The following is a 23115-nucleotide window of genomic DNA, read 5'->3' on the forward strand; positions in this document are numbered from 1 at the left end:
GGCATAGGGAATTGGGGGAAAGTTGTGGGGGGAGTAGGGCTGGCTCAAGTTTTTCGTGGGCCCAGGAAATGCGGACTACGTCACGGCGGTGTTGCAGGGAAAGGTAAGTATTTAAAAGTTGCAAGTGCTGTGATCCTGAGCAAGCAGGGGGGGGCCCACTCGTTCGCATTGCCACTGGCACAGGGCCCCTCAAAGTACGGCGGTGTGTTTGCATGGCGGGGGCGCCTCCCACCAGCAGCGACACTTTTGCGTACTCTGAGGGGCCCTGTGCCAGTGACGTCGCCAACGAGTATGCCCCCCCACCTGATGAAGGAACCTGCACTTTCATCTGCACCTTCCTCTTTGTCCCTGTGTAAGGTGGTATAACATGCGGGAAGGGGAACCTTACTTTCAGCAGGGACAGATTCTGGCTGTGTAGAGTACAAGGGGAATGTAGTGGTCTAGGTCAATGTACCAGCAGACTCATTTAGCAGTGGCTGGGCAATGGGCAGGATGAGGAGGAAACAGATATAGGGCCAAAGAATAAAGTAGGCTACATGCAGTTCAAAATTGGTAACAGGACTAAACAGGCGGCATTGCTTTGTTCAGTGGAGTAGCAAACCCAAGAGCAGCAGACACTGTTTCAAGGGCCTAACCACACTAGTAGGCCAAATGCAGTTTAATATCTGATAGTATAGGGCGAAAGCCAGAATGTGGAAGCTCAGCTTTGTTCAGTTGAGGACAACACCAGGGAGGGGCAGACACCTTTAGTAGGCCGGAAAAGCCTATTGCATTTTTTAAAATGGTAATTTGGAGCAGAAGGTTGAAGCTCAGCTTTATTTAGTTGAGGGCAACACCAGGCAGGGGCACACAGACAGACACCTTTAGTAGGCCGGAAAAGCCTATTGCATTTTTCAAAATGGTAATTTGGAGCAGAAGGTTGAAGCTCAGCTTTATTTAGTTGAGGGCAACACCAGGGAGGGGCAGAAGCCGTTAGTAGGCCCTAACCACCATTTTTTTTTTTTAAAACCACTTAATGAGAGCCGGAAGGTTGAAGCTCAGCTTTATTTAGTTGAGGACAACACCAGGCAGGGGCACACAGACAGACACCTTTAGTAGGCCGGAAAAGCCTATTGCATTTTTCAAAATGGTAATTTGGAGCAGAAGGTTGAAGCTCAGCTTTATTTAGTTGAGGGCAACACCAGGCAGGGGCACACAGACAGACACCTTTAGTAGGCCGGAAAAGCCTATTGCATTTTTCAAAATGGTAATTTGGAGCAGAAGGTTGAAGCTCAGCTTTATTTAGTTGAGGGCAACACCAGGGAGGGGCAGAAGCCGTTAGTAGGCCCTAACCACCATTTTTTTTTTTTAAAACCACTTAATGAGAGCCGGAAGGTTGAAGCTCAGCTTTATTTAGTTGAGGACAACACCAGGGAGGGGCAGAAGCCGTTAGTAGGCCCTAACCACCATTTTTTTTTTTAAAACCACATAATGAGAGCCGGAAGGTTGAAGCTCAGCTTTATTTAGTTGAGGACAACACCAGGGAGGGGCAGAAGCCGTTAGTAGGCCCTAACCACCATTTTTTTTTTAAAACCACTTAATGAGAGCCGGAAGGTTGAAGCTCAGCTTTACTTAGTTGAGGACAACACCAGGGAGGGGCAGAAGCCGTTAGTAGGCCCTAACCACCATTTTTTTTTTTTAAAACCACTTAATGAGAGCCGGAAGGTTGAAGCTCAGCTTTATTTAGTTGAGGACAACACCAGGGAGGGGCAGAAGCCGTTAGTAGGCCCTAACCACCATTTTTTTTTTTTAAAACCACTTAATGAGAGCCGGAAGGTTGAAGCTCAGCTTTATTTAGTTGAGGACAACACCAGGGAGGGGCAGAAGCCGTTAGTAGGCCCTAACCACCATTTTTTTTTTTTTAAACCACTTAATGAGAGCCGGAAGGTTGAAGCTCAGCTTTATTTAGTTGAGGACAACACCAGGGAGGGGCAGAAGCCGTTAGTAGGCCCTAACCACCATTTTTTTTTTTTAAAACCACTTAATGAGAGCCGGAAGGTTGAAGCTCAGCTTTATTTAGTTGAGGACAACACCAGGCAGGGGCACACAGACAGACACCTTTAGTAGGCCGGAAAAGCCTATTGCATTTTTCAAAATGGTAATTTGGAGCAGAAGGTTGAAGCTCAGCTTTATTTAGTTGAGGGCAACACCAGGGAGGGGCAGAAGCCGTTAGTAGGCCCTAACCACCATTTTTTTTTTTAAAACCACTTAATGAGAGCCGGAAGGTTGAAGCTCAGCTTTATTTAGTTGAGGACAACACCAGGGAGGGGCAGAAGCCGTTAGTAGGCCCTAACCACCATTTTTTTTTTTTAAACCACATAATGAGAGCCGGAAGGTTGAAGCTCAGCTTTATTTAGTTGAGGACAACACCAGGGAGGGGCAGAAGCCGTTAGTAGGCCCTAACCACCATTTTTTTTTTTAAAACCACTTAATGAGAGCCGGAAGGTTGAAGCTCAGCTTTATTTAGTTGAGGACAACACCAGGGAGGGGCAGAAGCCGTTAGTAGGCCCTAACCACCATTTTTTTTTTTTTAAAACCACTTAATGAGAGCCGGAAGGTTGAAGCTCAGCTTTATTTAGTTGAGGACAACACCAGGCAGGGGCACACAGACAGACACCTTTAGTAGGCCGGAAAAGCCTATTGCATTTTTCAAAATGGTAATTTGGAGCAGAAGGTTGAAGCTCAGCTTTATTTAGTTGAGGGCAACACCAGGGAGGGGCAGAAGCCGTTAGTAGGCCCTAACCAAAGTTGAAGGCCAAATGCAGTTTAATTTCTGATACTATAGGCCGAAAGCCAGAAGGTGGAAGTTCCGATTTAGACAGTGGAGGACAATTTGAATTAGGGACTGCAGACAGACTTAGTAGGCTGTCCCCTGTGGACCATGCATCCACCACATTAACCCATTGCGCCGTAATGGACACGTAATCTTCCGTGGCCATGCCTACAGGTCCATGCGTCTGTTGTCAGGTGCACCTTTGTACTCACAGATTGCCAGAGTGCATGGACAATGCGGTCTTCTACATGCTGGTGGAGGGTTGGGATGGCTTTTCTCGCAAAAGAAGTGTCGACTGGTTAGCTTGTAGCGTGGTACAGCGTAGTCCATCATGGCCTTATTAATAGTAAATAAAATATATAACTAGGCTCTATGAACTTTTAAATAGGTTCCAGGGGTACACGGGCAGCATTGGTGTGGTCAGTGGAGGAGTATTGCAAGTAGGGGCTGCAGACAGGCTATCAAAGGCCTAAAATAACAAACAGTAGGCAGTCATGGCAGTTTTACATCGGTTACATGGATACACAGGCAGGCACTCCAGGCAGCATTGTGGTCAGTGGAGGAGTATTGCAAGTAGGGGCCGCAGACAGGCTATCAAAGGCCTAAAATAACAAACAATAGGCTCATGGCAGTTTTACAGCGGTTACATGGATACACGGGCAGGCAACTTGGTGGTGGTGAGTGGAGGAGTATTTAAAGTAGGGACCGCAGACAGGCTTCAAAGGCCTAACATAAGAAAATGGGCTGGCTGTAGGCACTTTATAATTGGTTCCAGGGGTACACGGGCAGCAGTGGTCTGGTCAGTGGAGGAGTATTTAAAGTAGGGACCGCAGACAGGCTATCAAAGGCCTAAAATAACAAACAATAGGCTTATGGCAGTTTTACAGCGGTTACATGGATACACGGGCAGGCAGCTTGGTGGTCAGTGGAGGAGTATTTAAAGTAGGGACCGCAGACAGGCTTCAAAGGCCTAACATAAGAAAATGGGCTGGCTGTAGGCACTTTATAATTGGTTCCAGGGGTACACGGGCAGCAGTGGTCTGGTCAGTGGAGGAGTATTTAAAGTAGGGACCGCAGACAGGCTATCAAAGGCCTAAAATAACAAACAATAGGCTTATGGCAGTTTTACAGCGGTTACATGGATACACGGGCAGGCAGCTTGGTGGTCAGTGGAGGAGTATTTAAAGTAGGGACCGCAGACAGGCTATCAAAGGCCTAACATAACAAACAATAGGCTCATGGCAGTTTCACAGCGGTTACATGGATACACGGGCAGGCAGCTTGGTGGTGGTGAGTGGAGGAGTATTTAAAGTAGGGACCGCAGACAGGCTATCAAAGGCCTAAAATAACAAACAATAGGCTCATGGCAGTTTTACAGCGGTTACATGGATACACGGGCAGGCAACTTGGTGGTGGTGAGTGGAGGAGTATTTAAAGTAGGGACCGCAGACAGGCTTCAAAGGCCTAACATAAGAAAATGGGCTGGCTGTAGGCACTTTATAATTGGTTCCAGGGGTACACGGGCAGCAGTGGTCTGGTCAGTGGAGGAGTATTTAAAGTAGGGACCGCAGACAGGCTATCAAAGGCCTAAAATAACAAACAATAGGCTTATGGCAGTTTTACAGCGGTTACATGGATACACGGGCAGGCAGCTTGGTGGTCAGTGGAGGAGTATTTAAAGTAGGGACCGCAGACAGGCTTCAAAGGCCTAACATAAGAAAATGGGCTGGCTGTAGGCACTTTATAATTGGTTCCAGGGGTACACGGGCAGCAGTGGTCTGGTCAGTGGAGGAGTATTTAAAGTAGGGACCGCAGACAGGCTATCAAAGGCCTAAAATAACAAACAATAGGCTTATGGCAGTTTTACAGCGGTTACATGGATACACGGGCAGGCAGCTTGGTGGTCAGTGGAGGAGTATTTAAAGTAGGGACCGCAGACAGGCTATCAAAGGCCTAACATAACAAACAATAGGCTCATGGCAGTTTTACAGCGGTTACATGGATACACGGGCAGGCAGCTTGGTGGTGGTGAGTGGAGGAGTATTTAAAGTAGGGACCGCAGACAGGCTATCAAAGGCCTAAAATAACAAACAATAGGCTCATGGCAGTTTTACAGCGGTTACATGGATACACGGGCAGGCAGCTTGGTGGTCAGTGGAGGAGTATTTAAAGTAGGGACCGCAGACAGGCTTCAAAGGCCTAACATAAGAAAATGGGCTGGCTGTAGGCACTTTATAATTGGTTCCAGGGGTACACGGGCAGCAGTGGTCTGGTCAGTGGAGGAGTATTTAAAGTAGGGACCGCAGACAGGCTATCAAAGGCCTAAAATAACAAACAATAGGCTTATGGCAGTTTTACAGCGGTTACATGGATACACGGGCAGGCAGCTTGGTTGTCAGTGGAGGAGTATTTAAAGTAGGGACCGCAGACAGGCTATCAAAGGCCTAAAATAACAAACAATAGGCTTATGGCAGTTTTACAGCGGTTACATGGATACACGGGCAGGCAGCTTGGTGGTCAGTGGAGGAGTATTTAAAGTAGGGACCGCAGACAGGCTATCAAAGGCCTAAAATAACAAACAATAGGCTCATGGCAGTTTTACAGCGGTTACATGGATACACGGGCAGGCAGCTTGGTGGTCAGTGGAGGAGTATTTAAAGTAGGGACCGCAGACAGGCTTCAAAGGCCTAACATAAGAAAATGGGCTGGCTGTAGGCACTTTATAATTGGTTCCAGGGGTACACGGGCAGCAGTGGTCTGGTCAGTGGAGGAGTATTTAAAGTAGGGACCGCAGACAGGCTATCAAAGGCCTAAAATAACAAACAATAGGCTTATGGCAGTTTTACAGCGGTTACATGGATACACGGGCAGGCAGCTTGGTGGTCAGTGGAGGAGTATTTAAAGTAGGGACCGCAGACAGGCTATCAAAGGCCTAACATAACAAACAATAGGCTCATGGCAGTTTTACAGCGGTTACATGGATACACAGGCAGCTTGGTGGTGAGTGGAGGAGTAGTGCAAGGAGTGTCTGTCCCAGTACTCCCAAAATATAAATAGATGTTAATGTCTCGCAAAACAACCAAAACAAAAAAAAAGGTGGCATATTTAGGTACAGGGGTGGGCTCATCTACTGAGTTTCTGACATAGTAATTTGGCAGTAACTATTTAATGGTGCCAATATAGGACACAGACACAGACTAATTTAAGTTGCATCATAGATGTCTACAAATTTGTATTGTCAGTGCCAGACATTGAATGATGTCAGCGAATAGACTAAAGATTGGTGGAGCTGTGCGACATAATTTTGGACGTGGTAGAGCACATTTTGAGCTGGGGTAGGGGGGAACTCTCTTGAGGCCGGCGGGACCGCCCCAGGGCCCCTCATGTTACAACGGTGTGTCTGACGTTGGGTGCGCACCACCACCGCCAGAGACACTACATTGTACTATGAGGGACCCAGTAGCAATGCCGTCAACCAAAAGCGAGCACACCCACCTCTTCAGACAAACAGCAGTCTCACGGGTGCTTGCGCCAAGTCGCGATACCACGGCCCCGTGTGGGGAGTTTTGCCATTTAGGGAGGTGTAAACATGTCGTATGCTGTACAATCCGCTGCAGCAAATTAGACATTAGAAAAGTAATTCACAGGCAAGAGCTTTTCATAGGAAAGCTAGGTGTCGGCCGGGCAAGGTGGGGCAAAAGATTTCGAAATCCAGTTGTGGTTCATTTTAATGAATGTTAGATCGTCAACATTTTGGGTAGCCAGACGAGTCCTTTTTTTGGTTAATATTGAACCTGCAGCACTGAATACTCTTTCTGATAGGACACTTGCTGCCGGGCAAGCAAGCTCCTGCAATGCATATTCTGCCAATTCTGGCCAGGTGTCTAATTTGGAGGCCCAGTAATCAAATGGGAATGACGGTTGAGGGAGAACATCGATAAGGGATGAAAAATAGTTAGTAACCATACTGGACAAATGTTGTCTCCTGTCACTTTCAATTGATGCAGCAGTACCTGTCCTGTCTGCGGTCATAGCAAAATCACTCCACAACCTGGTCAGAAAACCCCTCTGTCCAACGCCACTTCTGATGTGTGCACCCCTAACACTCCTAGTCTGCTGCCCCCTGGAGCTCGTGTGAGAACGATCACGTGCGCTGTGTGCTGGGAATGCCTGAAGCAAACGGTCAACAAGAGTTGATTGTTTGGTTGCTAATATTAGTTCCAAGTTCTCATGTGGCATAATATTTTGCAATTTGCCTTTATAGCGTGGATCAAGGAGGCAGGCCAACCAGTAATCGTCATCGTTCATCATTTTCGTAATGCGTGTGTCCCTTTTTAGGATACGTAAGGCATAATCCGCCATGTGGGCCAAAGTTCCAGTTGTCAAATCTCCGGTTGTGATTGGTTGAGGGGCAGTTGCAGGCAAATCTACGTCACTTGTGTCCCTCAAAAAACCAGAACCCGGCCGTGACACGCAACCAATTTCCTGTGCCCCCGGGAAAGGTTCGGCATTAAAAATATACTCATCCCCATCATCCTCCTCGTCCTCCACCTCCTCTTCGCCCGCTACCTCGTCCTGTACACTGCCCTGACCAGACAATGGCTGACTGTCATCAAGGCTTTCCTCTTCCTCTGGTGCAGACGCCTGCTCCTTTATGTGCGTCAAACTTTGCATCAGCAGACGCATTAGGGGGATGCTCATGCTTATTACGGCGTTGTCTGCACTAACCAGCCGTGTGCATTCCTCAAAACACTGAAGGACTTGACACATGTCTTGTATCTTAGACCACTGCACACCTGACAACTCCATGTCTGCCATCCTACTGCCTGCCCGTGTATCCTCCCACAAATAAATAACAGCACGCCTCTGTTCGCACAGTCTCTGAAGCATGTGCAGTGTTGAGTTCCACCTTGTTGCAACGTCTATGATTAGGCGATGCTGGGGAAGGTTCAAAGACCGCTGATAGGTCTGCATACGGCTGGCGTGTACAGGCGAACGTCGGATATGTGAGCAAAGTGCACGCACTTTGAGGAGCAGGTCGGAGAACCCAGGATAAGTTTTCAATAAGCACTGCACCACCAGGTTTAAGGTGTGAGCCAGGCAAGGAATGTGTTTCAGTTGGGAAAGGGAGATGGCAGCCATGAAATTCCTTCCGTTATCACTCACTACCTTGCCTGCCTCAAGATCTACTGTGCCCAGCCACGACTGCGTTTCTTGTTGCAAGAACTCGGACAGAACTTCCGCGGTGTGTCTGTTGTCGCCCAAGCACTTCATAGCCAATACAGCCTGCTGACGCTTGGCAGTAGCTGGCCCATAATGGGACAACTGGTGTGCAACAGTGTCATCTGCCGATGGAGTGGTTGGCAGACTGCGTTCTGTGGAAGAGCTGTAGCTTCTGCAGGAGGACGAGGAGGAGGAGGAGGAGGGGGTGCGAACGCCTACAGCCAACTGTTTCCTAGACCGTGGGCTAGGCACAACTGTCCCTAAATTGATGTCGCCTGTGGACCCTGCATCCACCACATTCACCCAGTGTGCCGTGATGGACACATAACGTCCCTGGCCATGCCTACTGGTCCATGCATCTGTAGTCAGGTGCACCTTTGTACTCACAGATTGCCTGAGTGCATGGACGATGCGCTGTTTAACATGCTGGTGCAGGGCTGGGATGGCTTTTCTGGAAAAAAAGTGTCGACTGGGTAGCTCGTATCGTGGTTCAGCGTACTCCATCAGGGCTTTGAAAGCTTCGCTTTCAACTAACCGGTAGGGCATCATCTCTAACGAGATTAGTCTAGCTATGTGGGCGTTAAAACACTGTGTACGCGGATGCGAGGATAAGTACTTCCTTTTTCTAACCAGAGTCTCATGTAGGGTGAGCTGGACTGGAGAGCTGGAGATCGTGGAACTTTCGGGTGTGCCGGTGTACATGGCAGACTGAGAGACGGTTGGAGACGGTATTGTTTCCGCCGGTGCCCTAGATGCAATATTTCCTCCTACAAAACTGGTGATTCCCTGACCCTGACTGCTTTTGGCTGGCAAAGAAACCTGCACAGATACTGCCGGTGGTGCGGAAAATGGTGGCCTTACAGTGACGGAAGGGATGTTGCGTTGCTGACTAGCTTCATTGGCCGAGGGTGCTACAACCTTGAGGGACGTTTGGTAGTTAGTCCAGGCTTGAAAATGCATGGTGGTTAAGTGTCTATGCATGCAACTAGTATTTAGACTTTTCAGATTCTGACCTCTGCTTAAGCTAGTTGAACATTTTTGACAGATGACTTTGCGCTGATCAGTTGGATGTTGTTTAAAAAAATGCCAGACTGCACTCTTCCTAGACTCGGATCCCTTTTCAGGGATTGCAGACTGAGCTTTAACCGGATGGCAACGCTGTGCTCCAACAGGTTTTGGCTTTGACACGCGTTTTGGGCCAGATACGGGCCCGGCAGATGGAACCTGTTGCGATGTTGATGCCTGCTGCGGCCCCTCCTCCACCTCCGCTTCTGAACTACTGCCGCCTGCACCCTGTTCCCCCAATGGCTGCCAATCGGGGTCAATAACTGGGTCATCTATTACCTCCTCTTCGAGCTCGTGTGCAACTTCGTCTGTGTCACTGTGTCGGTCGGTGGTATAGCGTTCGTGGCGGGGCAACATAGTCTCATCAGGGTCTGATTGTGGATCTGTACCCTGAGAGGGCAATGTGGTGGTCTGAGTCAAAGGAGCAGCATAGTACTCTGGCTGTGGCTGTGCATCAGTGCACTCCATGTCAGAATATACTTGTAATGGGCATGGCCTGTTAAATGTTTCACTTTCTAAGCCAGGGACGGTATGTGTAAAGAGCTCCATGGAGTGACCCGTTGTGTCGCCTGCTGCATCCTTCTCTCTTGTTGTAGTTTTTGCTGAGGAGGACAAGGAAGCGACTTGTCCCTGACCGTGAACATCCACAAGCGACGCGCTGCTTTTACATTTACCAGTTTCGGAAGAGGAGGCAAAAGAGCTAGAGGCTGAGTCTGCAATGTAAGCCAAAACTTGCTGTTGCTGCTCCGCCTTTAAAAGCGGTTTTCCTACTCCCAGAAAAGAGAGCGTTCGAGGCCTTGTGTAGCCTGACGACGAAACTGGCTCCACAGCTCCAGACTTAGGTGGAATATTTTTATCCCCACGACCACCTGATGCTCCACTACCACTACCATCATTACCAGCTGACAATGAACGCCCACGACGACCTCTTGCACCAGACTTCCTCATTGTTTTAAAATCTTAACCAAAGTAACTTTATTTGTTGCTGTCAAACAACTTACACGGTGAGCTATAACTTCAGTATGATTTCAATATCCCTTAACAGGTTGGTGAGACCACAAGGAAAATCAGGCACAATGTTACACACTCTGTTTTCTGTGGCACAAAATCACAGAGATGACACACACGCAGGACTGTCACTCAAGCACTAATGTCAATATTAATCTCCCACCTAATTTATGTTTTTTTTTTTTTCAGGGAGACTTTAGAAACCAAATAATATTAAAAAAAAAAAAAAAAAAAAAAAAAAAAAAAAGGCTTTCTATGGCCCACAATTAGAGAGAGAGAGGTGGCACACCCAGGAGTCAAGACTGGCACACAAGCTGAAAGGGCAATATTACTCTCCCACTGTTTTTTTTATGTATTTTTTGTTTTTTAAGGGAGACTTTAGAAACCCAATAATATTTAAAAAAATAAATAAATAGGCTTTCTATGGCCCACTGAATGAAAGGGAGAGAGGTGGCACACCCAGGAGTCAAGACTGGCACACAAGCTGAAAGGGCAATATTACTCTCCCACTGTTTTTTTAGGTTTTGTTTTTTTTTTCAGGGAGACTTTAGAAACCAAATAATATTAAAAAAACAAAAAAAAAATAGCCTTTCTATGGCCCACTGAATGAGAGAGAGAGGTGGCACACCCAGGAGTCAAGACTGGCACACAAGCTGAAAGGGCAATATTACTCTCCCACTGTTTTTTTTATGTATTTTTTGTTTTTTAAGGGAGACTTTAGAAACCCAATAATATTTTTAAAAAAAAATAAATAGGCTTTCTATGGCCCACTGAATGAAAGGGAGAGAGGTGGCACACCCAGGAGTCAAGACTGGCACACAAGCTGAAAGGGCAATATTACTCTCCCACTGTTTTTTGTATGTTTTTTTTTTTTTTTTCAGGGAGACTTTAGAAACCAAATAATATTAAAAAAAACCAAAAAAAAAATAGCCTTTCTATGGCCCACTGAATGAGAGAGAGAGGTGGCACACCCAGGAGTCAAGACTGGCACACAAGCTGAAAGGGCAATATTACTCTCCCACTGTTTTTTTATGTATTTTTTGTTTTTTAAGGGAGACTTTAGAAACCCAATAATATTAAAAAAAAAAAAATAAATAGGCTTTCTATGGCCCACTGAATGAGAGGGAGAGAGGTGGCACACCCAGGAGTCAAGACTGGCACACAAGCTGAAAGGGCAATATTACTCTCCCACTGTTTTTTTATGTTTTTTTTTTTTTCAGGGAGACTTTAGAAACCCAATAATATTTTAAAAAATAAATAAATAGGCTTTCTATGGCCCACTGAATGAAAGGGAGAGAGGTGGCACACCCAGGAGTCAAGACTGGCACACAAGCTGAAAGGGCAATATTACTCTCCCACTGTTTTTTGTATGTTTTTTTTTTTTTTCAGGGAGACTTTAGAAACCAAATAATATTAAAAAAAACAAAAAAAAAATAGCCTTTCTATGGCCCACTGAATGAGAGAGAGAGGTGGCACACCCAGGAGTCAAGACTGGCACACAAGCTGAAAGGGCAATATTACTCTCCCACTGTTTTTTTATGTATTTTTTGTTTTTTAAGGGAGACTTTAGAAACCCAATAATATTTAAAAAAATAAATAAATAGGCTTTCTATGGCCCACTGAATGAAAGGGAGAGAGGTGGCACACCCAGGAGTCAAGACTGGCACACAAGCTGAAAGGGCAATATTACTCTCCCACTGTTTTTTGTATGTTTTTTTTTTTTTTTTCAGGGAGACTTTAGAAACCAAATAATATTAAAAAAACCAAAAAAAAAATAGCCTTTCTATGGCCCACTGAATGAGAGAGAGAGGTGGCACACCCAGGAGTCAAGACTGGCACACAAGCTGAAAGGGCAATATTACTCTCCCACTGTTTTTTTATGTATTTTTTGTTTTTTAAGGGAGACTTTAGAAACCCAATAATATTTAAAAAAAAAAATAAATAGGCTTTCTATGGCCCACTGAATGAGAGGGAGAGAGGTGGCACACCCAGGAGTCAAGACTGGCACACAAGCTGAAAGGGCAATATTACTCTCCCACTGTTTTTTTAGGTTTTTTTTTTTTTTTTCAGGGAGACTTTAGAAACCAAATAATATTAAAAAAAAAAAAAAAAAAAAATAGGCTTGCTATAGCCCACTGAATGAGAGATAGCACACACAGCAGTGGCACACAAGCCCTGACTGAGGCCAATATTTTTCTCCCACTGATTGATGTAGTGTTTTTGTGTTGAGGTAGAATTTAGAACACAAATCACGGAAAAAATAAATAGGCTTTCTATGGCCCACTGAATGAAAGGGAGAGAGGTGGCACACCCAGGAGTCAAGACTGGCACACAAGCTGAAAGGGCAATATTACTCTCCCACTGTTTTTTTATGTATTTTTTGTTTTTTAAGGGAGACTTTAGAAACCCAATAATATTTAAAAAAAAAAATAAATAGGCTTTCTATGGCCCACTGAATGAGAGGGAGAGAGGTGGCACACCCAGGAGTCAAGACTGGCACACAAGCTGAAAGGGCAATATTACTCTCCCACTGTTTTTTTAGGTTTTTTTTTTTTTTTCAGGGAGACTTTAGAAACCAAATAATATTAAAAAAAAAAAAAAAAAATAGGCTTGCTATAGCCCACTGAATGAGAGATAGCACACACAGCAGTGGCACACAAGCCCTGACTGAGGCCAATATTTTTCTCCCACTGATTGATGTAGTGTTTTTGTGTTGAGGTAGATTTTAGAACACAAATCACGGAAAAAATAAATAGGCTTTCTATGGCCCACTCAGTGAGAGATGGCACACACAGGGATGGCACTGTAGCAGAAATGCCAATCTTAATCTCCCACAAAAAAAAAAAAAAAAAAACTGTCCTACAATTACTATCTCCCTGCAGTAATGTAAGCCAGGTATGGCAGGCAGCAATAGGAGTGGACTGATGCACAAATTAAATAAAAAGTGTGGACAAACAAAAAAGATAGCTGTGCAGAAAGGAAGGAACAAGAGGATATGTGCTTTGAAAAAAGCAGTTGGTTTCCACAGTGGCGTACACACAGCAATACAGCTATCACGGAGCCTTCTAGGGCAGCCCAATGAGCTACAGCGCTGAGGGGAAAAAAAAAAAAAAATAGCTTCCACAGTCCCTGCACACCGAAGGTGGTGTTGGACAGTGGAAATCGCTGCAGCACAAGCGGTTTGGTGGTTAGTGGACCCTGCCTAACGCTCTCCCTGCTTCTGACGAAGCGGCAGCAACCTGTCCCTAAGCTCAGATCAGCAGCAGTAAGATGGCGGTCGGCGGGAACGCCCCTTTATAGCCCCTGTGACGCCGCAGACAGCAAGCCAATCACTGCAATGCCCTTCTCTAAGATGGTGGGGACCAGGATCTATGTCATCACGCTGCCCACACTCTGCGTTCACCTTCATTGGCTGAGAAATGGCGCTTTTCGCGTCATTGAAACGCGACTTTGGCGCGAAAGTCGCGTACCGCATGGCCGACAAGCACAGGGGTCGGATCGGGTTTCATGAGACGCCGACGTAGCCAAAAGTCGGCGACTTTTGAAAATGATCGACCCGTTTCGCTCAACCCTAGTGTTGACTTTTTCGTCACTGTACTACCTTTCACTTGGTGGGGCTTCGTTTGGTTCACTATCCCGTCTTGTTAATGCCTCTTCCCCTTTTCTCTTATCCCATTTTGGTGGGCACACCTTCTATTTCTATCTCACCTTCTTGAAGTGTGTAACTTCCACAATGGCTGATCCCTCTCAGCTTGATACTCCCTTATGGAGCAGAACAATACCTTGCGCTCTTTCATAACCTCTACACACACAATGGGCATTTTTTCCTTTTCATGCTGTGTCAGTAACTGCCATCTTAGAGTTCATTCATACATCTTTAACCACATCACGGTTACCATCTTCCATGTAACTCAAGTATTCCCCAGTCTTGTTCTGTCCTCCAGTTGCAAGACTCGATCCTGCCAACTATGCCAAGTGTAACGTGGTGGGGAGCGGTGTTGTGAATTAGACTTTTTGGGCTCCCTCTTGTGGTCACTAGTGGTATGACTCTGAGATTGTCTTTCCCTAGTTTGGCACCCACCTGGGTCGTTAGTCCAGGGGTGTTGCTATATGAACTTCCTGAGTTCTTAGTCTGGTGCCTGGCATCGTTGTAATCAGTCCTTTCTGTTTGCTCCTGTCTGCTGTCCTGGTTCATGCAAAATTAAGCTAAGTCCTGCTTCCTTGTTTTTTGGTTATTTGTATTGCTCTTATTTTTTGTCCAGCTTGTACTAAATGTGATTCCTGATTTTGCTGGAAGCTCTAGGGGGCTGGTATTCTCCCCCCGGGCCGTTAGACGGTTCGGGGGTTCTTGAATATCCAGCGTGGATATTTTTGATAGGGTTTTTGCTGACCGTATAAGTCATCTTACTATATTCTGCTATTAGTCAGTGGGCCTCTCTTTGCTAAATACCTAGTTCATTCTTACGTTTGTCTTTTCTTCTTACCTCACCGTTATTATTTGTTGGGGGCTTGTATCCAACTTTTGGGGTCTTTTCTCTGGAGGCAAGAAAGGTCTATCTTTTCCCTTCTAGGGTTAGTTAGTTCTCCGGCTGGCGCGAGACGTCTAGAACCAACGTAGGCACGTTCCCCGGCTGCTGCTATTTGTGGTGCTAGGATTAGCTATACGGTCAGCCCAGTTACCACTGCCCTATGAGCTGGTTTTTTATGTTTGCAGACTTGGTATTTATTGCAGAGACCCTCTGCCATTGGGGTCATAACAGTATGCCAGGCCAAAGTTGAATGTTTAATGCATTGCAGAAGTGGGATAATAAGAAAGGAAATTCTGAGTTTTTTTTTTTCCTCACTTTCTTCCTCCCCTTTACCTCTGAGTGGCTTAAGCTTGCTGCAGACATGAATGTCCAGACTCTGATTACAAGTGTGGATCAGCTTGCTGCTCGTGTGCAGGGCATACAAGATTTTGTTACCAGTAGTCCTATGTCTGAACCTAAAATACCTATTCCTGAACTGTTCTCTGGAGATCGATTTAAGTTTAGGAATTTCAGGAATAATTGTAAATTGTTTCTTTCTCTGAGACCCCGTTTGTCTGGAGACTCAGCTCAGCAAGTTAAAATTGTTATCTCTTTTTTGCGGGGCGACCCTCAGGATTGGGCTTTCTCGCTAGCGCCAGGAGATCCGGCATTGGCGAATATTGATGCGTTTTTTCTGGCGCTCGGATTGCTTTATGAGGAACCCAATCTTGAAATTCAGGCAGAAAAAGCCTTGCTGGCTATTTCTCAGGGCCAGGATGAAGCTGAAGTGTATTGCCAAAAATTTCGGAAATGGTCCGTGCTTACTCAGTGGAATGAGTGCGCTCTGGCCGCAAATTTCAGAAATGGCCTTTCTGAAGCCATTAAGAATGTGATGGTGGGTTTCTCCATTCCTACAAGTCTGAATGATTCCATGGCGCTGGCTATTCAAATTGACCGACGTTTGCGGGAGCGCAAAACTGCTAATCCTCTGGTGGTGTTGTCTGAACAAACACCTGATTTAATGCAATGTGATAGAATTCAGACTAGAAATGAACGGAAAAATCATAGACGGCAGAATGGGTTGTGTTTTTACTGTGGTGATTCTACACATGTTATATCAGCATGCTCTAAACGCCTTACAAGGGTTGTTAGCCCTGTCGCCATTGGTAATTTGCAACCTAAATTTATTTTGTCTGTGACTTTAATTTGCTCATTGTCTTCCTACCCTGTTATGGCGTTTGTGGATTCAGGTGCTGCCCTGATTCTTATGGATCTGTCGTTTGCCAAGCGCTGTGGTTTTGTTCTTGAGCCATTGGTAAATCCTATCCCTCTTAGAGGTATTGATGCTACGCCATTGGCGGAAAATAAACCGCAGTTTTGGACACAGGTAACCATGTGCATGACTCCTGAACATCGGGAGGTGATTCGTTTTCTTGTTCTGCATAAAATGCATGATTTGGTCGTTTTGGGTCTGCCATGGTTACAGACCCATAATCCAGTCTTGGATTGGAAGGCAATGTCTGTGTCAAGTTGGGGCTGTCAGGGAATTCATGGTGATTCCCCACCGGTGTCTATTGCTTCCTCTACTCCTTCGGAAGTTCCTGAGTATTTGTCTGATTATCAGGATGTATTCAGCGAGTCCAGGTCCAGTGCTCTTCCTCCTCATAGGGACTGTGACTGCGCTATAGATTTGATTCCGGGTAGTAAATTTCCTAAGGGAAGATTATTTAATCTGTCTGTACCTGAGCATACCGCAATGCGTTCGTATATCAAGGAATCTCTGGAGAAGGGGCATATCCATCCATCCTCTTCCCCTCTTGGTGCGGGATTCTTTTTTGTGGCCAAGAAGGACGGATCTTTGAGACCTTGTATTGACTATCGGCTTCTGAATAAAATCACTGTTAAATTTCAGTATCCTTTGCCTCTGTTGTCGGACTTGTTTGCCCGGATTAAAGGTGCCAAGTGGTTCACCAAGATAAATCTTCGTGGTGCGTACAACCTTGTGCGCATTAAGCAAGGAGATGAATGGAAAACTGCATTTAATACGCCCGAAGGTCATTTTGAGTACTTGGTGATGCCTTTTGGGCTCTCTAATGCTCCTTCAGTGTTTCAGTCCTTTATGCATGATATTTTCCGGAAGTATCTGGATAAATTTATGATTGTTTATCTGGATGATATTCTGTTTTTTTCTGATGATTGGGACTCGCATGTAGAGCAGGTCAGGATGGTGTTTCAGGTTTTGCGTGAGAATGCTTTGTTTGTTAAGGGCTCAAAGTGTCTCTTTGGAGTACAGAAGAGTAGTGTATCATAACTACCATTCGTCAAACTCAATCTGACAGGTGGCCCGCCCCCTATCAAGATGTATCAAAAGGGGGGTGTAACCCCTCCTCCCCGCCCTGTCAGCAGCTGTCCCTTCTTGTCTGACTGTCAGCTTTTGATACAGTATGAATTGTTAATTGGATCCGGGGATTATTATCCTAGTATTTGTTTTAATTAGATTTTGATATTAATAGTTTTATACAGCGCATGCATTCTGTAATCAGGGCATGTGGCCCCATGATGTGTTGTATTTCTTTTATAACAACATTATATGGAGCTGGGAAATTAAAACATTTGTTTGTGCCTCTGTAACATGTATTTTAGAAACAACTGGCCACTGCCCATTTAGAATGAAACAGCATATTTTTCAGCTTATAACGCAGTTTCTCATTTTCATGAGTTTTAAGAGGTCGTGTTATGTGTGATAAGGGGCTATATGCTCGTGTGGTTAATAGATAAAATACAGATAAAATATGCCAATTCACCAACAGTGCACGGCTTACACATAACTCGTCAATAATCAGGGGTAGATATACAATACAAGCTATAAGATGTGCTTCTGACATTTTCATAGCTAGGACCCTCTTTTATTGACAGTTTGATACTATAAACAGTACTGATCTTTGTAAAATAAAGAACGAGAGAACTTTTCAGATAAAAGTAATAAAGTTTATTGAACAAAATCAATTACATTTTCTAAAAAAGTCATGTGAATAAATTTCGCTGTTCAATTAGATCAAAAAGCTACTTCTTGAAATCCACAATACAGCGCAAATAAACAAATCAAATCAATTATCACTGAACACTCATTATTACATTCCAAGCCAGCGCAGCTCGCTGAGCGTTACCGCTGTACTCATTTCTCATTGATGCTTCTGAATGTACACTATTCTCACCCATGGACGGTTTTCCTTTAAAAAATATGAATATTATTGAATATAAGGTTTTACATATGTTACAGTATTTTATTTTTATTAATAGCTACTTTTAACTATTCTTTTAGAGTGTCTAGTAGTTTTATATTCTCTGCCTGATATATTTCTACACAAAGCTTCAAAACTATTTTGCAATTTATAATGTATCACAGTAGTTTCATATGCAGTTACATCTTAGGCCCCGTATAACAGATGTGTTTCTCCTGATTTTTCTAGCGCAGCTCGCTGAGCATTACCACTGTACTCTTTTCTCATTGCAGCTTCTGAATGTACAATATTCTCAACCATGGACGGTTTCCCTTTAAAAAATATGAATATTATTGAATGTGTTTTACATATGTTACAGTATTTTATTTTTATTAATAGTTACTTTTATCATTATATGTTGTATTAAATAGAGTCTAGCTGGCACATTACACGTCTTGCTGAACCAGTATGTATCAGACTGCAATGGCACATCACACTGCTTGCTGTAGTGAATAGAGCTTCTATATGCGATTGCGAAACTTTCAGGCAAGTACAGTATATTCTGGACATATTATGTATAATTATTAGTAGAGTCTAGCTGGCACATTACACGTCTTGCTGAACCAGTATGTATCAGACTGCAATGGCACATCACACTGCTTGCTGTAGTGAATAGAGCTTCTATATGCGATTGCGAAACTTTCAGGCAAGTACAGTATATTCTGGACATATTATGTATAATTATTACTTAATTTTTTCACTAAAACGATCATTTCTGCCAGAACAATGACAAATTTTGACAAAAACACTTCAATAATATAAAAATTCTTACAGAATATAAAGCAAAAACATTAATATGTATTTTAGAAACAGATGACCACTGCACATTTAGAATGAAGCAGACCCAGAGACGCGCCCACCCTGTACAGATAACATCCATACTTGTGGCTTCTTTTTGTTAGTTTAAAAGCATATTGTTATGTATGTCTCTATCAAAAGACTACCCGGCCATTATATGTTGTATTAAGTGTAGTCTTATTTACAACTACAGCTCAGGGAGCTGACCACGGCACATTTAGAATGAAATAGCGTCAGCATAATTTTTTCAGCATGTCCCGGGTGTTGTGTATGTATGTGTGATAAACTATCAGTGTGAAACTTTCAGGCAAGTACAGTATATTCTGGACATATTATGTATAATTATTAGTTAATTTTTCACTAAAATGACACAATTGTGTTTTATAATACACCATGCTGTTTATTCATTATATGCTGTATTAAATAGAGTCTAGCTGTCACATTACACGTCATGCTGTACCAGTATGTATCAGACTGCAATGGCACATCACACTGCTTGCTGTAGTGAATATTTGCAAAAACTATCCTATATTAATGCTCGTATTTTTATTACACTCAGCCCCAAATGAGTCACTGCTAATTTGATGCCCCAATTTTTATCATTTCAATACTATACATTAACTAAATGCTAGAGCTTATGTTACAATATTTTATCTGTTTATTTTATATCATATTAGACTTTCACATTATTTGTAGCGGTTTGTGTGGGTGCTAGATTATGTATATTCTGTGCTTCTGCACTATTATTTGTTGAAAATTTATCACTAAATCGATAATTTCTAACAACGTCGTCTTTTGTAATATGCAACAACTCATATTTGTGGCTTCTTTTTCTATTTGCAGTGTAAGCTCAGCACGGGGCTATGTTATCTTATCTAGCTTAAACAGACTAGCGGGCTACGCCCAACAAAGCATCAAAAAGAAACTTTGATGACACAGATATAACTCAGCTAACTAAATGCTAGAGTTTCGGTTTTCCTTTAAAAATATGAATATTATTGAATAGCCTCATATCCCATCTCCGACAATAGACTCTAAGCATTTTTCATATTATTTGTAGACACTCTAACGGACATATTATGCACAGCCCCTGTTTTGACAAGTATGAAGCGGCGTGTTTTTATACGTTCATAACAATCATAACCACTATACTGCAAACGTTTAAACGTGTATTTTATTCACAGTTCTCACAAGTCAGGTTTAGATTTATTTAAATTCAGAGGTGGTGTGTATGTACACAGGAATGATTTAGTTTAAAAGCATATAGTTCAGCGATAATGTCTGGCGTTGGACAAGCAGTTATCAATCTTTCATACGTATCACAGAAAGATTTTAGTTTGAACTGTGCGAGTTTAATTTCTGCGTACTGGCCAGCCATGGCAATAAATATTTTGATGTGTTCAGCATTCCACACAGGGGTCCCCCTGTAACAGGAATGTTCAGCAACAGGGTGTTTTTTACTAACGCGGTGCCGCGGCACTGCACGTTTCTTTAGAGGTAGAACATTGTCAAAATCGCTAGAAGATCCCGCAAGACCAGAATCTGCAGACTGTGCAGCATGGCGTATCCGTATATTGAACGGACCTGTGGGGGACCACATACCAACAGAGAGCTGCTCATATTCTCTGTTTTCAGAAGTAACTTGTGGTATGTTGTCGGTGCTATCGGACTCCTGAGTTGTGCAGGGGCTGTCGTTCAGCGCTGCAAATCTCTTTCTTGAGGCATTCTTAGATTTTTGACAGGGAATCTTGGGAATTGGATTCCCGGTGTGTTTGGGTGCCGCGTACCCTTCCGCACGAGCCTCAACACAGATGGGCGAAAGAGGCGCTGTTCTCACAGCCACATCCGCTCTTTGGGGATGATTCTGCGCAGACCCGTAATTACAGCATTGCAAATCTCGTGGCTGAAGATCAGGCGTATCTAAAAGAAAAGATACAGGTGTCAGTTATCCGCAAAACCGTCGTAAAATTGGAAAAGCTGCATGGCTGTAGTTATCCACGAAGCGGCGTAATATTTGAAAACTTACTGGCGTCCGTTACCCATGAAATCGCTGTAACAACAGTTGCATAAATCCAGTATAGGCCAGGGCAGATATATACTTACAGGCATGAAACAGGGAGCTGTACCCCCCGCAGCTCCTGGTTTAATGCCCCAGCGCATTGTTCAAATGCGTCGAGACGGAGATATTCTCTTTTTTCAAATAGAATTTTTCCGACCGCTAATTTACCAGTTGTAAATAAGTTATAACTAAATTATAACTACCACAGAAAAGCAAGAATCGTATGTATTTCAAGTGAACCGCCACCTTTTCTTTTGCAGAGACACCCGCTTAACGAATTTCCACGGCTTTTAGGCGCCGCGTCATTCTTGACATCTACGATCACGACGTCTGAGTCCCGGTCTTCACACGGTTCGGGAGCACGCCAGTCTTCCGGCATATAGACCGAGGGATCCGTGTCACTATCTGTATGAGAAATTACACTTAGTACGCGTTTACATACAAAGGATTAAAGCATCCGACATAGTATAATATAGTTTTACGGTATGGGCCCTGTTTATGGTGTATCCGTTAATAATTTAGTGTTATACTGGCGACTAACTGCGTAATTTGTTTAATAATTTAACCCTATATTTATTATGACATAATTTATGTAATACAATAGTTAATAGCTGCTATAGTTTCACGCCATAGCCAGTATTTGTTCTGCATAAATCGCGTTTGGCTGTGGCGCTACGGGATTAACACAGATTATATATATATATATATCTCTTTCTTACATGTGCTACAGGAAAGACCAATATCTTGCTACAGTGTTACATTGACATTTTTCCCGGAGAATCTAATTACCTGTGATAAGGTGTAGAGCAGGGCCAATAACTTCTAACGCTTCAGCAGCTACGGATTCAAAGAGTTCATAATTCTGCGTGTTGAAATTATTGCGATAATCGGGAGACAGACACTCCTCTTAAATAAGAAAGAATGAAAGAATATATAATTAATATAAATTACTTAATCCGTGTCACCCGATACCCTGTACATTATATTCGGTATAATACCTAGGGGGGTGCTTGTAAGCGCGGGCTTGTATTGAGCGCGCTGATATTGGGATTCCATCTTAAATAAAAAGGGGGAAAAGTTTTGTTTCTGTACCCCCGATAAATACAGTTTAAAACTATGTTACAAAAATAAACGTTACATATACCGACAATAAATACAGATTAAAAATAAACGTTACAAAATAAACGTTACATATACCGACAATAAATACAGTTTAAAAAATATGTTACAAAAATAAACGTTACATATACCGACAATAAATACAGATTAAAAATAAACGTTACAAAATAAACGTTACATATACCGACAATAAATACAGTTTAAAACTATGTTACAAAAATAAACTTTACATATAACGACAATAAATACAACTTAAAACTATGTTACAAAATATGCGCTACCGGCAAACTTACTTTTTCAGAGAGTAGCCCAGAGCAGCTGTCCAGATGGGTGAAAAAGTGTCTTTAAGATTCTGTATGACAAAACTTGAGGCGCTTTTAAATAAATCTAAACCTGACTTGTGAGAACTGTGAATAAAATACACGTTTAAACGTTTGCAGTATAGTGGTTATGATTGTTATGAACGTATAAAAACACGCCGCTTCATACTTGTCAAAACAGGGGCTGTGCATAATATGTCCGTTAGAGTGTCTACAAATAATATGAAAAATGCTTAGAGTCTATTGTCGGAGATGGGATATGAGGCTATTCAATAATATTCATATTTTTAAAGGAAAACCGAAACTCTAGCATTTAGTTAGCTGAGTTATATCTGTGTCATCAAAGTTTCTTTTTGATGCTTTGTTGGGCGTAGCCCGCTAGTCTGTTTAAGCTAGATAAGATAACATAGCCCCGTGCTGAGCTTACACTGCAAATAGAAAAAGAAGCCACAAATATGAGTTGTTGCATATTACAAAAGACGACGTTGTTAGAAATTATCGATTTAGTGATAAATTTTCAACAAATAATAGTGCAGAAGCACAGAATATACATAATCTAGCACCCACACAAACCGCTACAAATAATGTGAAAGTCTAATATGATATAAAATAAACAGATAAAATATTGTAACATAAGCTCTAGCATTTAGTTAATGTATAGTATTGAAATGATAAAAATTGGGGCATCAAATTAGCAGTGACTCATTTGGGGCTGAGTGTAATAAAAATACGAGCATTAATATAGGATAGTTTTTGCAAATATTCACTACAGCAAGCAGTGTGATGTGCCATTGCAGTCTGATACATACTGGTACAGCATGACGTGTAATGTGACAGCTAGACTCTATTTAATACAGCATATAATGAATAAACAGCATGGTGTATTATAAAACACAATTGTGTCATTTTAGTGAAAAATTAA

General features: G+C 43.2%; 1 protein-coding gene and 1 long non-coding RNA gene across 2 annotated transcripts in view; both read right to left on the reverse strand.

Moving 5' to 3' along the window:
• Positions 1-23115, reverse strand: part of LOC143816355 (pinopsin-like) — a 405676-nt gene that overhangs the window by 277160 nt on the left and 105401 nt on the right. The gene's annotated exons all lie outside the window — the stretch shown is intronic.
• Positions 21139-22214, reverse strand: LOC143818306 (uncharacterized). The gene is made up of 3 exons (XR_013224448.1): positions 22167-22214; positions 21544-21660; positions 21139-21159 (listed from the first exon to the last, which is right to left on the reverse strand). It is a non-coding gene; the product is annotated as an uncharacterized LOC143818306 (long non-coding RNA).

The sequence above is a fragment of the Ranitomeya variabilis genome, chromosome 3, assembly GCF_051348905.1.
Source record: "Ranitomeya variabilis isolate aRanVar5 chromosome 3, aRanVar5.hap1, whole genome shotgun sequence".
Classification (NCBI taxonomy): Eukaryota; Metazoa; Chordata; class Amphibia; order Anura; family Dendrobatidae; genus Ranitomeya; species Ranitomeya variabilis.